Source organism: Cryptomeria japonica, chromosome 7 (assembly GCF_030272615.1).
Source record: "Cryptomeria japonica chromosome 7, Sugi_1.0, whole genome shotgun sequence".
Lineage (NCBI taxonomy): Eukaryota > Viridiplantae > Streptophyta > Pinopsida > Cupressales > Cupressaceae > Cryptomeria > Cryptomeria japonica.
The window spans coordinates 308824629-308842024 of NC_081411.1; positions in this window are offsets into that span (position 1 = coordinate 308824629).

Consider the following 17396-nt stretch of genomic DNA (forward strand, 5'->3'; position numbering starts at 1 on the left):
CAAAACAAGGAATACCCTCTTAAATTAAATTAACAACACAATAAATTTTTACAAAATTCCTTCATCTGAAATGGGGTTCCCCTATTTAACTTCATTTTTTAAATAAAACCCTATTCAAAATTATATTTTATTGGGTTAACCCTATTTAGGGTTTCCTCATTTTTATTTTTTAAATTAAGAATCTATCCTCTTCTATTTTCTATTTGTCAACCATTTAACCCTTGTAGACGTATAAAAATGACCATATTCCTAAATGAATATTTTATGTTCATTTCTCTATTTGATTAAATCCAATTTAATTAAATTACCCACATTCCTCAATTTAATTAAGTAAATTACTCAATTTATTTAAATTAAATTCACTATACCCATTTAATGAATAAATCATTTTATTCAATAAAACCCCCCTATCCACTTTTAATTAAATTCAAATTTAATTAAATAGTTATCCTAAATTGAATAAATCTAATTTATCCAATTTCCCCAAATTGCAACCAAATTGAATTAAATTACTTTATTTCAATTAAATCCTATTATCCCTCCATCCACTTGCAAAATCCCAAACCCCTTTCTAATCCCTTCTAGAATCTTCTAATCACTAATAATTAACCTAACCCCTCCTCTAAACTTTGTCACATCCCTAAGCAAAGGGAAGTCACTTCTCAAAACCTCAAAGTCTTTGATAACCATTAAAGGCTTTCAACCTTCAACCACTTAATTCCTCAAAGTCTTTGATAACCATTAAAGGCTTCCAACCTTCAACCACTTAATCCCCCAAAGTCTCCAATAACCATTAATGGTTAACTCAAACCCTCCTACATGGTTAAAGAATTTGTTTTGACTCAACCTTCACCCAACCCAAGGGTCTCATCAGGCCTTTAATGCTTTGACCATGATTATCTCTTAATCATTTGCACAAAGGTTTATCCTTGGATTAACTCTTAATCCAGTGGGTAATCTTAATTTAGACTTGACCCTTACCCTCTAGATAACCATGAGGTCTTCTCAGGCATTTAATGTTTCCAACCCCTTCTCTCAACCCAACCCTATGTTGACACTTGTCACCATTTCATTGGTGCCAATTACAAACATGGATCCCCAACTTTCAAACTCAACCCTTGATCAACTCTTTCAATCCTGACCATCCATTGCCCTATTCTTGCTATAAATAGAGCTCTCATTCCTCCATTTTGAATCATCCTTCAAATTTGTAGTATCACACTTATGCTCAAATACATTTAAGCTCTCATATATCATTTTATGCTCATCATTTAGCCTCTCTTTAGAATAGAAATTAGTCTAAATATGCATGTTTAGAATACTTTCTTTATTATTTTAGCTCAATCATAGATTAAATATATCATGTTAGGATAGTACTCATACTAACCTTGTCATCTTATCATCTAGTTTATTGCATTTCTAGAATCATACATAGCTTAACACACCTTTCATTCTAAAATCTATCAAAACATCCCTCGTTCTTGCATTTGCCATCCCTAAACCATTTTGCTCAGGGATCTGAGAGCAAAAACATTGGTTTGAGGGACATTGTGAGATACAGAACCATGGGACCCACCTTGGGAAGCTGAGTAATACTTTGTTACTCCATAGCTTGCACCAAGAAGTCTTGTGTGTGTGTGTAGACTAGTATTTAGCAATATTTTCACATATTGAGTTTTATCAACCCACTTTTCCCACATACAACCCTAATTCAGATTAGGGTTCCACCATGAAATATTTTCATGGTGGATAATTTGTTTGTTGTTGTAGCTATGGATGAAAAATGGTTGTGAGGAGGGAGTGGGGAGGCAGAGGATGGTAGAGGGTTTGCATCGGCGGTGGGGAGAGGGAAGGGGTGGAGGCCAAGCCCTTCCACAAGTGTTGTGCCTTGTGACAGTGCCACAGTCTGTGGTGGCACCAAATATGGTGGTGTCCACCACAAGCTACGACGACACCACAGTATGTGGCATCCATCACAGACAATGATGACACCACATATGGTGGTGTCCACCATCGGCTGCGATGACGCCACTGACTGTGGTATTTTTCACAGCTGATGATGACACCACTGTATATTTATATGAAGAATCCGATAATGAAAAATAATGCATATATATACATGTTTAGGTTTAAACACATTATATTATTATTATTATTATTATTATTATTATTATTTTTTGAACATGTTTACTTATTTTTTTAAATAACAACATTTGCATTTCTTTATTTTCATAAATATATATAGGCTTCTAATATTATACACCTACTGCATACACAATGAGCTTTTAGATTTATATGTTACAATAATGTTAAATAAATTTGAATGTAAAGCATATATATATATAAGACAGAATATTTATATTCTTAGAAATGTACCTACTATGTATTTCCAAAAAACTAGTTTATTTACAACATAGATTTTGTTTTGTTTTATTTGAGCATAATATATATTCATGCAAATAATGGGTAACCACATGAGTAAGTAAGAAGTGCATTTTCTATGAATTCTTTCTTAATCCAGAAAGCATCAAATAATGAGATAACAATGAATGTAGTAATATGTAAATAATACTCATTTTGTTTCCTTTCCTTTAAAAACTAAACATAATATTACAATATCAAATTTATTTACCCTTTCACCTTTTTTTTTTGAAACAAACTAAACAAACAACAATTATAGTACTCTTTTCAATAGCAATAGAAATATTAATTCAATGTTTCTTTTACTTTATATTACTGAATATATAAAACAAAAAGTCAATACATCCTCACTCTCTTTTTTTTTCTTCCAAATAGACATTATAGCTGAAAATAAGTTTAGATTCCTACTCTATTTCATGATAAGAAATGAACAATATGGGAACACTATTTAAATGCTTCATTTATTTCTTTATAATGAAATACAACAAAGGTTAAATATCCATTCTTTTCTTTTCAAATCCATAACAAAAATTACATCCTCAAGCCTCTTACATATCTACAAGAATGAGGGCTTGTTATAAAACATATTTTCAAAATTTCAAATAAGTCTAATAGGAGACCTTGCTCACGATCTTGGCTTTTCTTCATCCTTCATGCCAACAAAAACCTGCAAATAAAGCTTATAGGTTGTGACCATGGAGGCTCACCTCCAAACCTAGGCTTACATGAAGCCATCTCCGAGCTACGAAAACCAAGGCTAAATGGGTTACAAACATCTCAACCACAAAACAATAAGAAAATCAACACACTTGAACTCCCAACCCAAGGATAAACAAAGTCACCAAGTAAGTATTTATTTTATGGGGTGAAGATGGACCAAGTACCTAGAGGACATCTTCAATAAGAAAAAAACAATGGCTTTACAAGGCTACAAAAGTAGAACTACCACAAGTCACATACTTGACCCAAAATAACCTTATGTCCCCCATGGCATACAAGCCCATATCTCCCCTTATGAATCCCTTTGCATAAACATAAAAAGACAATGCAACAAGGGTCCCATAACCCTTGTCTATCTCTCTCTTCTAAGAAGAGAATCTCTACACTCTTAGGCTGTCAAACAACCCTTCACCCCCAAGGCTACTCTACCCTCCCAAGGGTGAGTATGGCCTTGAAAACACCCAAATACATAAAAAATATAAAACATAAAAAGAACACAAGGAAGAACTCAAAAATAAACTTCCCAATCTACATAAACAGCAAGCAAAATGCCCATATGATCTTTCTTCACCATGACAATAAAATGCAATATGCAAGGAACAAATACTACCAACCTTAATCTTGCAACTAGAATGAGGAAAGGTTGAAGGAGAGCTCCCCAATCCACTATTATTTTCTTTCCAAAACATAGAAATGTAACTCCAAAAATCAAAACTTCCAATAGAATTCTAAGTCTCCATAAATGGAGAGTGGGTGATGAAAATCCTAAGTTTGAATCCCTTCCCTAAGTAGACTCTTCTCACACTTTCCAACCTCTTGGAAGGGGTGTGAGATTTCATAGGTTGGTCTTCCCAACCTCTTATAGGCTCTCTAAACAAGGCAATTGAAAAAGGTAAAATAAAATGGGGAAGAGCAACTATCACTCAATTGGAAGGTTGTCTGACCTAGGAGAAATCCTCAAGAGTTTAATTTCGTCCATCTTCGAAAACTCAACTTTTGAGGTGACTTGATAGTCACATGTGAGTGGACACATGGTTAAAATTGACCTTTACCCATAGGTACAACATATGGACCTTTAAAAATACCCCTAACCTAACCTTAGGAGTTAGTTTGACCCTCTAGAAACTCACCTAAATTTTACCTACTGGTCAAACTTGAGTTGGCCTTTCTAATGGCTCTCTATCCAAGACTTTCTTGGGACCATACTAAGATACTTTTAAAAATGCATTGGTTAAACAAATTCCCTCCAAGGGACATGTCACTGCTAATTCAATTCACAACACAAGTGTCGAGTGACACCATAGAAATACACAATACTTAAATACACATGGCAATGTCCCTTTTTGGAATTAACAAATTTAACAAATTCAATTTAAACGCACATTCAAGCATTCACATTTACAAATAAAGCACATTACACATGAGGTGTTGTCTCTCCAAATAGACAACCCTTGGCTTCACAAACACACAGGTTTATCTTGATTCTCTAAATAGTTTCCATGGTCACATGGATTAGTTTTCTTGCACATCTCACTTTGCACATTAGTAATCCCAAAAAATCACATAAATATTAACATATGAAAAGAATATAATTCAGACACTTTGCATACAATTTCAATCATAACAATCAAATTACCATTTATCCAATAAAATCCATATAAAGTAATTTTCTCAATGGTATGATCATAATCATCATGAAATTCAATCATTCGTAAGGCATGCATCCATGTTTTCTAACATCATAATAAAGTATTGCAAATAAAAAATAAATGACATACACTATATCAATGTTATCCAATCACTGGATCATATAGAATCTATATCCATAATGCATCAAAATAAATTATCAATAATAGGTCCAACCTGAAAAATAACTGCAATGCTATGATGGCTTGGGGTAGGGCCTCACACCCTTCTTTTAGATTCTTCTAAACCCTTATAGTTATCCAAAACCCCCTTTTAAGTATTTGCACATTCATAAAATAAGGATTAAGAAGGAGTGACTTCTCAAACCATTAAAGGCTTTCACCCTTCTACAAGTTAACCTCTAAAGTCTTCCTAAGCCTTTAAGGCTAATTCACCTTTGACCCTTGGTTAGAGACTTTTTCTCTAGCTTAACCATCAATTTAAGCCACAAGTATCTTCAAGAATTCATTTCTTTTATCATGGTCATCCTTTAACTCTTGAAAAAGAGTTTATCCCTTGGATAAAATCTTTATCCACTAAACTAACCCTAACCATCCCCCTAGGGTAACCATCCCATGACATGTCTCCTCAGACATTTAAGGCCTCTTCTCTCTCCTCTCAAGCCTCCTCATATTGAAACTTATCAACATGGGATTGGTTTGAAAGTGTCACGTGGATTGAGGATCATGTAATCCTAGCCCTTCTTAAGATAATTAAATCTTAACCATCCAATTTCCTATTTCTTCTATAAATAGGCCTCTTTCTTTCATTACCAAGGTCACCAAGTCTCAATCTTAAAATCCAAATTTTGTCTCTCTTTGCTTCTATCATAAGATTAAGCATTTATAAGCATTGTTATCATTAGCACATATCATGTTAGCATAGCATATCATGTTAGTATATTATTTCATTATCATAGCATAAAATCTATATCATAGCAAGCTTTGTTATAATCTATATAGATATTAGTTGAATTAGCATAAACATCATTTATCAACTCATCACTTGTTCTTTAGGTTTTCATTCTAAAGGTTAGTTGCTCAATTATCTGAGAGAAACCATGACCCGAAGAATCATTGGAGATAGAGGACAATGGAACATCTTGGAAGGATTGTTTATTTAACTTCTTTTATTTATTAGATCCTTTTCATATAATGTTTCACTAGTGTGTTTGTTATTCTGCTATTGATTGACTGACACCACCTTTTTAGTCATACACTTTCAATCAACAATTTTAAAATAATATTTATCCTATAATTACTTTAACTGATTTGATTCATTGTAAGAAATGATTTAAATAAAAAGTGACCAATTTTATAGGTAGATATAAACATTTGCATTCTCAAATTGCTTATAAAGTACCTGATCATGAAGTTCAAAGAATTTTTATTGCTAATTTACAAAAAGACATTAGAGATAAGATTCTATTTTCCAAATTTATTTTCTTTACACAATTGTGTACAATGCTTCATAACTATTAGATTCAAGTGAGTCAATTTGAATCATTCTCTTTAATGGATACGATTGATAAGAATGGGGGTTCTCAATAATAATTTATTAATTTTAAACCCAATAAAGGCTACATCAAGATAGATGACAACATCAACACTCAAGTGGTAGCCATGAAATCAAGTGTGGACCCTTTATTTAAATGCTTTAAAAAATAATTAACTCCTCTTTCTAAGTCTTTGCATAGTATAATATCAAGGTTGATAAATGATAATATGTTGAAGCTACCTCCCATCAAAACAATTAACACTTTTAAACCATTGCCACCCTAGTATGATACCAAGAAATGTTATACATTGAGGAATAAAATTCAAGATTTCATTGATAATAAAATTATATTGGTATCTAGTGTGAATGACAAAGGAAACAAATCCATGGCTCCTAATCAGAATCTCCAAATATTCATAAATCCTTTCCCTTCTCACTCTACCAATGTTGAGTTTGAGTCTTTCCTTTTCTCCCGATGACATTGGTGTAGAATCTAATAATGTTGTGAATCTTTTTGACAAACCTACACCTCCTAAGAACCTTTGCATTACTTTTGATCTTTGTGATTCTATTATTGCACCTAATGGCCCATTATAAATCACAATGAAGATCAAAGAAAAACTCTCACGAGGGGTGCTTATTGATCTTTCTTTTGTAATTTCACCCTTGATTACTTTTGGCCTAGCCAAAATAAATCTCATAATCCTCAACATGACGTCCTTTTATTATGATGCAGGAGCATCCCCAGTTCATGGCAATCTTGCATCAACCAAAAATATTTTCCTTTCTATTTTGCTTTTTGTTTGTAGTTTCAGTAATTCTTTCTTTGTGTCCCGGTTTTGGCTCACCCGATCCTGTGGAGTTGGATTTTACTTGAAGACTTGATCATCTTCCTTATTCCCAAACCACAAATAATTTTGATCATTTTTCAGTAACTTATCACTATCATTTCCATGGCAGTTTCCTGTTACCGGTTGACAGTTTCTTGTTACCGGTTGCCTAGACCTATTTGCATTGGTGATGTACCAGACCACTTTCATAGCTTCTGGAGCCCTGAGTGTTGATTATGATGTTTCTTGGCATCTGAGCGGCCTTTCACTAGGATCTAAACTTCATCCTTTGGATTTTCTAGATGAATCCCTTGGTGGAGGTTGACCTTGTTGGTTTTGTATGTTAGGTCTTGTTCTTCGGGTTTTGATCCCTTTTTGGGCTGACCGGATCCCTTGGATCGTATAAATCATTGTAATAGAGAATTCAAATGCAATCAAAGTTTGAAGATAGATATAAGGATTTGAGGTCCTGATTATGGCTTTTTCTTTATTTTGAGCATGTTCTAGCAGGCCTGTGAGCTAGTTATGATGTAACCCGGTTGTTACCGGTTGGTTGTAATCAGTTTTCATGTTATAATACAATATGTTATGCATTTCCTCCATCATATATTTATGTTTCCATTGTTTATACTCTTGTTGACCGGTCCAGATTGATCTCTTTGAGGTCCCTCATAATTGGTGACAACTTCATATTATCTTACTAGAAGTGAAACATTGAGATGATCATATCCTTGAGTAAACCTAGAGATCCTATACCTATGGATATTCCTCCTCCTCATAATGGACTTAGTATTCTTCTTATTCCTTCTATTCCTCCTAGATATTCCTTATTCATGCATCCTACATCTTACAAAGGAAAGAACTTGGCATCTTATATATCTCAACTTAATGGGTTTTCTTCCATTCCTACCCCTTTCAGGGAAGGAAAAAATCCTATGTCCATTGATCCTCAACCTCCACAACCCTTGCCTAAAACTAATAGGAGCCATTGTACATGAGAACATTAACAAATAAATTGTGCCAAGGCTTGTGAGCTTTCTTCCCAAACCATTTTATCCATGAAGACACTAAAAATTGACTTGATCCCATTTGTCTAGCCATTGCATAACCCTAGGGAGGAATTTCAACTCAAATCAGCAAGACTAAAAATGATGAAGAAAAATGATGGTTCAAGTTATTTTCATATTAGAGATCCTATTTTTATTAATCTAGATAATTATACGGATGATGATGTAGTCCATCCTAACAATGTTGATTCTAATGATTTTGATGATATCTATGAGCTTATCAATATTAATCAACATTTATTTTCACATTTTCCATAACCATTAACCCTAGCTCCTATTGACAAACAAAGTGACTCATATATAGAGCATGGTACTTGTTTGGAACTTGCACTAGCTCCATCTAGTATGCTTGAAGTGGATTTTATTGAATCTTTTCTAATATCCCTAAAATATGTTCATTCATGCCATGGATCTTTTTTTGTGTGTTTCCTTGTTCGTAATGTACTTCCCTCATGATGTGCAACCTGATATGTTTTTGTGTTATTGTTACACATATGCATGTCATTGGTCTCATTGATGTCAAACCTTTGTCAATCTCATGTCGCCCTAGTTGTTATCGGTGATATATATTTTGATAGGCTTAGTTGATGAGTAGCTGGTTGTCCAAATATTCTAGATGTTTATTTTCTTGATACTATGATGTAGAGATATCTATAGGTGATGTTCTAGTATATTTTCAAAGCTTTAGTGTTCTTCACCTAGTCTAGAAGTACTTCTATTGTTTTCTCAGGACAAACTTATCATAGATTGGAATAAGTATTTGTACTAGATATGTCTTAAGAGGTTATATAAGTGACTATTCTTGATGAGATAGATGTCATGGTTCTTTTGGATCTACCACTTTATTTATTTTTGGCCTATATTAAATAGTGTGTTTTGCAGAACAAATTTTGTATTGATTTATGTACTTTGGTCTGAGTAGATTGGTGTAAAATATTTTTAAAATTCACTAGAAGAAGTATGATCTTGGTGTGAATTCCACCACATCCTTTTTACCTTTTGGATAATATATTTTTGGGTTAGTGCTATGTACACATTACATACTCTTTTGGCTGACCTAGTGATGGTTGTTTTTGGATCTGATTCACATATATTGAGAAAATGAAGAAGGGGTGTAAGTGTGTAAGTAAATGAGAGATGGATACATAGAGAAAGAATAATAGTAGATGAAAAGTTAATAAGCACAGAGATTCAAAGGTATATAGAGTAGACAAATGATTATATTTAAATAATTGTTATCGGTATTCTAACATATTCTTTTTTTGTGCAGTTCAAACTATTAGTCCTACTACTTTATGAAATTAGTTTTGGATCTTGTGCTGAAGAAGTAACCTTTAGCTAATTGATTCTCCTTTTGTATCTTTCTTGATGTTGTGTTCCTCAGTCTTCAAGTCCAAAGCAACAAGGTCATTTTGGTAAGAATCCTTGTCTATTACAAAACTATTACTATATATTGTAAGTTTAATTTTCACCATGGTTTTTCCTAGTTAAGGTTTTCCACATAAAAATTTGATGTTATTGTGTGGATGTTTTACTATTACTACTATTTACTTTTATCTCATTGATAAAGTTAGAATCACTTTTATTTGATAATATTTTTTTAATGTTGATTCACTGTCCTCTCAACTTCTGGTAGTGTTCAATAATTGGTATCAAATCTTTAGTTCCAGAAGACTCAGTTAAATATATTAACATCTTAGCCTTGTTTAATTTTGAATAGTATGTTTGAAGAGGAATTTAATGACATGGATGATATGGATTGGAATAGCTGGAATGATGTGGATGGTATAGTTGACATGGAAGTCAAACTAAGATCAACTTGGGTAGATCTGGATGATAGAAAAGAGAAGCATAAGAAGATAGTTGAAAATATTTCCTTTTTAAGAAACTTGTTGGATAGAGGAAGAAGGTTATTGATAAATTTGAAACTAAGCTCAATGAGAAGACTAGACAATGTGCAAATATTGTTGAAGAAGTTGTGAAACTTAAGGAGGAATTAATAATTGCAAAAGATTAGATTGATAATGAGTTGAAACTCAAAGGTGGTAGTAAAGTATTAGATGTTATTGCAAATTCTTAGAATAAACAGAGATAAGAGTGGACTTGGATTTGAGGAAGGTGAGTACTCAAATAAGGGCAAAAACAAGTGAAGGGCTAAGGTTAACAAAGACCAAAATACCTGAAGCTTCAAAAACAAGAAATGTTTGAGACATCCTCCCTCTCCTGCTCCTATAAGGTATTCTTCTTTTAATGGCAACTATTTTTCTTGTAATAGATTTGGACATAGAGCTAGTGAATACAGAAGTCAAAACTGAAATAAGTCAATTGGTATGAGATGTTTTTCTTGCAACAATTATGGTCATAAGGCTATTGAATGCAAAAGTAGAATGATGAAGAATTGATACCAAAAATTTAACTATGTTCATACTTTTAATGAAATATGTGATGCTTTCAATACATATAGATACAAGGTTGTTTAGTGCGAGGAAAACAATAGTTTTGTGAACATCAAGATGAATGGTAGCAAACCTAAGAGAGGTCTGATATGTCATAATTGTAACAAGATGGGTCATATTGTGAGGCATTACAGAGGTATAACACAAAGATCTAATGGTTCTGAAAGGAAAATTGATATCAATAATGAAAATGAGAAGAGGAAGATGAAATAGGTGAAGAAATTAGATTTTGAGATCAAGGAAAAGACTAAGGATGGATCAACACCTTCTGTGGGTGCAGACCCTTTATTATTTAACTCAAACAATTATGTCTTAGGAGGAGATATTGAAAGCATATCTTTCATCCCATATTGTCTTGGTGTTGGGTTTGTCTTAGTACTACAAATGTTTGGAAGTGTTTTCTAGTGGATTATAAGAAACTTTTGTGTTTTGAAATATTTTTGGCAACTGTGGGCATACAGTGTATCATTTTTTTGAAAAAACCCTAATTGATGATTATATATTGCTTATTCAAAATTTGTTTATGCAAATTGTGATTGAAGAGTAGCAAAGCATAAGGAGAAGTGAAGAAGAATTATATTAGGTTTTTTAATTGTTTGAATCTTTCTTAGATGGTGAATCCCAAAATCATCAGTAATAATGACAAAGAAAGACTTGATTTTGAATTCAAAATATTTATTTGGGTTACAAGCAATCAAATTTGAGTGTTTTCTACTATTCCTAACAATGTGGCATGTAAAGAAGATATTTTTAGTTACATTATGTTTCTTTGAAAGAGTATTATCATAGTAAGATAAGATATTTCAAGAGAATTCATGTAGTAGATGGTACACAAATATTTAGGGTAGAGTACGCTATTCTAGGGAACAAGGGTTTGGATACATGGGGTGATTTTCCTATATTTAATGATGAGGAGATTGTAAGGATAGTTTTGAGAAGAATTCATGAGGATTTTTTGTGGCTGGATTAACCATATCAAATTTTGAAACTAGCCCTAAGTGACTTAACTAGTTTGTGTTCGTTGAAAATCATACCTGCTTTGAAGTTTTTCAAGAATGATGAAGTGACCAAGATAACTGATGTTGCATTTGACAAAAGAGCCCTATGAATTGACACTATTGAAGACCTCGCTATCAGCTATGCAAACATGGATATTTCATATAAAGTATACTATAGGAATTATGAAGGTTTGACTACTAGTATTGTTTATGTGGGTTATAAGGTGGTCAAGAAAATGTTGACTATGATTTGTGTGAATTGCTAAGATATTAATTACTAGATAATATTTGACCGACAAAGAAAAAATTATATCCCTTTTGTCATGGATGACTCATTATGTGTTCAATATTTTACTTTCTTAATGCTTTACCTAGATTGAACAATATAGCATGAAGAAGAGATGTTTTAGTTGGTGTTTAGATAAAAGGATATTTAGATAAAATAAATGAGTGTGATTTTGTCTGTCATAAATTCTTTTTAGATATTTGGAAAGAGTTAAGCATGAGAAATTTCTATGACATTAATTGTTGGATAATCTTTGACTAATGAAGAAAAATTTATATCCTTTCTGGTATGGATGACTCATTGTGTGTTTAGTATTTTACTTTCTTAATGCTTTACTTGAATTGAACAATATAGCATGGAGACAAGATATTTTAGTTAGTGTTTGGATAAAAGGATATTTGGATAAATTAAATGATTGTGATGTTGTGTCTCATGTAAATTCTTTTTTAGATATTTGGGAAGAGTTAATCATGAGGAATCATATTCCTTCGAAGATTTTTGAATAGCAGAAAGATGATATTACTTTCTTAGAGGATAAAGACAATTGTATTATTGAATTTGTTACTCCTAGAACTTAATGTGTTAATAAGATTCCCTATGAAGTATCTGAAGATGAGTTTATAGAAATTATGGAAATATTCCTTAAGATGCCTAAGGATGTGAATATAGGAAGATTTGGAACTTTTAAAGAGATAATGACTAAGTGTGGTCAAAAAAGATCTAGAAAAATTGCATTGGTGTCTAAAGGAAAGAAAGTGAAAAAGTTATTTGAGGAAGCATCTGATTCTTCCTCCAAAGTGTCAAAAGGAAAAGGAATTTTAAAGGGATCTCTAGAAGCTATTACATTAGAGAGAGATGACAAATATTTGGAGAAGGATAATGTGTAGAAGAGTGCTTCAGTTACAAAGTTGGTGATTGTGTTGCCTAAAGGTACATTTTATGAAAATAGAGTTCTTGAGATGCTCTCAAAGTATAATGGTTTGATAAGAGTTGGTGAGTTTTATCTCACTGCTCCATCCTATGATCAAGACACTATATAGAAGGCTTATTGTACATATTATCTCTGAAACAATCTTGTTCCTTTGAATATTGTTTATCTTCTGATAGAGGTATTGATAGAATTTTTGATTGAGAAGATGGCCACAATCATCGAAGAAGAAATTGAATCGAATGAACCTTTCACTAAAGGTAATATATTGGAGAAGATGACTAAAAGGTGCATGAAGGCACATGATGGTCTCAAGTTAAATTTGATTAATTTTAGGAAGATGGTGGGCACTACATCTTAGCTATACAGATACTATCTAAGGTGGCATGTGGATAGGAAGAAATTAAAAGATGAGGTAGACTCTATTGAGTCTTATCTTATAGAGTTGACCCTATACTTCAATATTTACAAAGATGCAAATGGTGCCATGAGATTCAAGGCTCAAGATCTTGATTCCTAGTTGGCCATGAGATAGAAACAAAAGAATATTATGTCAAATTATTTTATGGACTTAAAAATGCTTTGGAATTACAGTTGTCCATTTTTTTCAAATTGTTGACAAATATGGAAAATGTTGAACAGAGTGTGTTTAACTCTGATATCTTTGATGTTGTAGTAAATTTATATGTTGATTGTGAAACTTAGAATAGGATCTTGTTTTCTACTATGCATTCTTAAAACTTACTGGTCATTGGTTTAAAGAATCAATACAAGGACATCTTTCCTAGAAATGTTTGATCATCATTTCTCTTTTCTCATTTGTTTTCTAAAAACATTTGTTGAAGGAGCTTGCAATTTTGGTTTTGTGTGTTTGTATTTTTAATACATTTACCCTTTTTTTATTGTTGTTAAAGGGGGATAAATATTGTTAGGGTGGCAGAGAATGTTGGCAAATGCACACTCCAATGAGAAATTGTAGGTGATTGAAGGTATTTTCATTGATGGAAACCTTGCAATCCTATGATATCGGCAGACACCGACATCGACAGACTCAACACTAACACACAGATCACTGACACCAAAAAGATTGATCACCGACACCATGGCTGATAGGAATTTTGTTTACATGTATTTTGTATTTAATTGTAAATTCTTTTGTAAGCCAACTTGGCGGATTGTAATATGGCTCATATAAGTATGAGATCATTGTAGATAATTTATATATAGAAGATGGAAGGATTAATGCAGACATAATATGCGAATTGTAAGGCAGATATTGGATAAGGGTTTATGTATATTGCAGAGCTTAAACCGGTACTGAATCTGGCATAGTAGATGCTAATCTGAAGCAGTAGAAGACATTGGATTTGTATAATCCATTTTGTAAGTTAGTGAGACTTTTTTTGTAACTGAGCAGTGAACTCTAGGCACTTGGCCTTCCTGCATGTGCAAGCCCCTATTGTAAATAGTAATATTCCCTTATTGGCCAGTAAGTGAATATTGTGGGTCACAAATCCCATTGAGGTTTTTCCCACACCAGGTTTCCTCATTAAAAATACCGTGTTATGGTATGTCTCTTATGTTGTGGTTATTATTCTTATTTACTGCATTAATTTTGGTTTACCGGTACACAGTTTTGATATGATTTTCATGTTATAATTTGAATAAATTCTTATACTAGTAAAATACTGATTCACCCCCCCGTCTCAGTATCTTTGGGAATACTAACAGTTGTTATTAGAGCCTAGTCCTCTATTTTCAAAAGCCTAACAACTTGAGGAAGATCTTGACACCGGTAGAGATGGAAAAATTGAGAAAGCAATTAGAAACAACTCTTTTAGACTATGATGCAGAAAAAGTGAAGAATATCAAACTTGAAGATGATCTGAAGGCTGCATAGGATATTATTTGAGGACTTCATGAAAATTTCACTATAGCAAGGAATAAGAGAAGAGAGCTTTGTGAAAAGATGCAGAAAGATGAAGATGAAAAAGAAACTCTTAACGATTTGGTAAACAAACTGAGACAAGAAAACAATACAATGAAGAGTGAGATGCAAGATATGACGATGAGATTTTGTAAAGAAACTAAAAATCGGAAGAAGAATGAAGAGGACTTGGTTAGAAGACTAAATGTTGCTGGAAATCAAAACAGAAGACTTAGTCATGAAAATGATATGTTAAAGACATATTTGATGCATAAACAAAATGACAGAACTGAACTCATGAGACAGAAAGGAATCTTGGAGAGTGAACTGGCTACTGCAAATCAACACAAGGAAAAATTCAAGAAAAGTTCAGAAGAACTTGATGACATGCTGAAGAATCAAAAACCAAATGGTGATGCTAATGGCCTTGGCTTTGAAGTTGGTGAAAGCTCTGGTACTGCAAACAAACATGATCATAGCAAACTAGTAAGACACCTAATGCTTACAAATTTAATGGAAAATGGTTTAACTGTAACAAGTATGGTCATAGAGAAAATAAGAATAGATCTAGAAATTATCAGAACACTAATGCACCACTAGTCAATGTTCTAAATGCAACAAAGTTGGTCACCATTCAAAAAATTGCAGAATGAATGTAAGATGTTATGTTTGTGGAAGATTTGGACATCTATCTAATCAATGCAAAACACAAACTGGCATAGGATATGAGAAATCTATTCAGAAAAACAATGTGACTTGTTATGCTTGTAACAAAATTGGACATATTGCAAAATTTTGTAGAAGCAAAACTCCACCAGCAAATAACAAAGGACCCATCTTGAAAGGTAAAGAAAAGGTTGAAGAGGTAAAGCAAGAATTCTCAAAACAATAGATCAGAAAGTCAGATCAAAATTTTGATGGGAATACTCCTCCACTGACAGAACATAGGAACACTCCACCAGCAGGAGATTCTTCATCTAACTGAAGGAAAATCCTTTAGGGGTTTAGAAACAAATTGAAAAACATGCAAATATACCCTCGGTTGATGGTGAGAAGTTGAATTACTTCTTTAACGGTAGATGAGTTAAGTTGTGACTTAACCGACAAGCATTACATGTGGTAGTTGGAGAAAATAAAATTATAAAGTAAGTGTTTTGGCTCCTTTTTTTATTCATCGAGCATTCAAATCTTTGAGAGCGCAAAAATTCCCAAGCGAAGGTATCCTTAGCCAAAAAGTGAAGCAGTTCATCCACGCACTCATCCTTAAGGTAGATTGAGGTATTTATAACTATGTCTTCCTCATCTACTCCTAAATTTATTGCAAACCCTATTGTGATTGAAGTTGTCAAGTACCCTAGACCCATATTCAAACTTGTTCCCGAAATAGCGAAGAAAGATGATACCCTAGGTGCATTCTCTCAAATTCCTAAAGGAGTAGTTTTTGTAGAAGATCCTAGGATATACATACATTGTCATATAGAGGAATTAGGAGATGATGAAATCAAGAATATGTAATAGATTGTTTTATGTGATGAATCTGGAAATATCAAACCAAAACATAAGATAGTGGAAATCCTAAGTTTTACTGAAATCCTTAGTATCCGGATTTTCCCAAGGATGTTATAAGGATTGTGATAAGTAGAGTTTATGGTGAATTCTTTTGGTTGGATTCAATCCATAAGATCATGAAAGAAGTAGTTAAGGCAGTAACAGGGTTACCTTCCACCGGTAGAAAGCCTGATAGAACTAAAAAGGTCTCAAATAACATAGTAATGGACCTAACCGACGCAACATTCGATAGCAAATCACTTAGAGTCAATGATGTAAAGGACATAAATGTTAGATTTGTCCATATGATACTTGACTATAAAGCCACACATACAAATAGGTTAAACTCAGTATCTAGCTTGTGTATTAAAAGTGCTTATGACTTAGTGAACAATAATGCTAAGATTGACATCTATGAATGGCTTAATGATGAATTGATAGACAATCTAAAGAAGATCAAAGGAGACAAGAAAGGAACTTTTAGATTTGGAAATTTGCTTGTATGTTTGATGGTGTACATTACTAAGGAAGTACCAGGTATTGGTAGAAAAGACTTTGGCTTTGATATACCAGTAGGAAAGAAAGTATTGGATACATTAAACAACATGGGAGAAAACATAGAGAAAAATATAAATGAATATTTTCAGGCACTAAAGGCTTGAATGAAGACAAGAATTAGGCTGTCTCAGGCAATTGTGGATAAATATCAAAAGGAAATATATTTTTTAATCAAGAAAGATGAAATCTGGATGGAGGCAATTGTCCCTAGAACTATCTGGGTAACTGAAATGGGATATGAAATAGATGATAACATCATTGAAACTTATGAAAAATCCCTCCTTGAAGCACCAAAGAAACCATCTCAGAAAGTCTTTGGAAATGCAGAAACAATTGAGAGTGGTATTCAGTCTAAGAAAAGAGTTAAGAAAGTTGAACAAATAGTGAGGAAGGGAACTAGACAAGCTAAAGCAATTAAGGAAGATGTATTGAAGCAAACTTGTATTAAGGAAAGTGAGTTGGAAGGACTTCAAC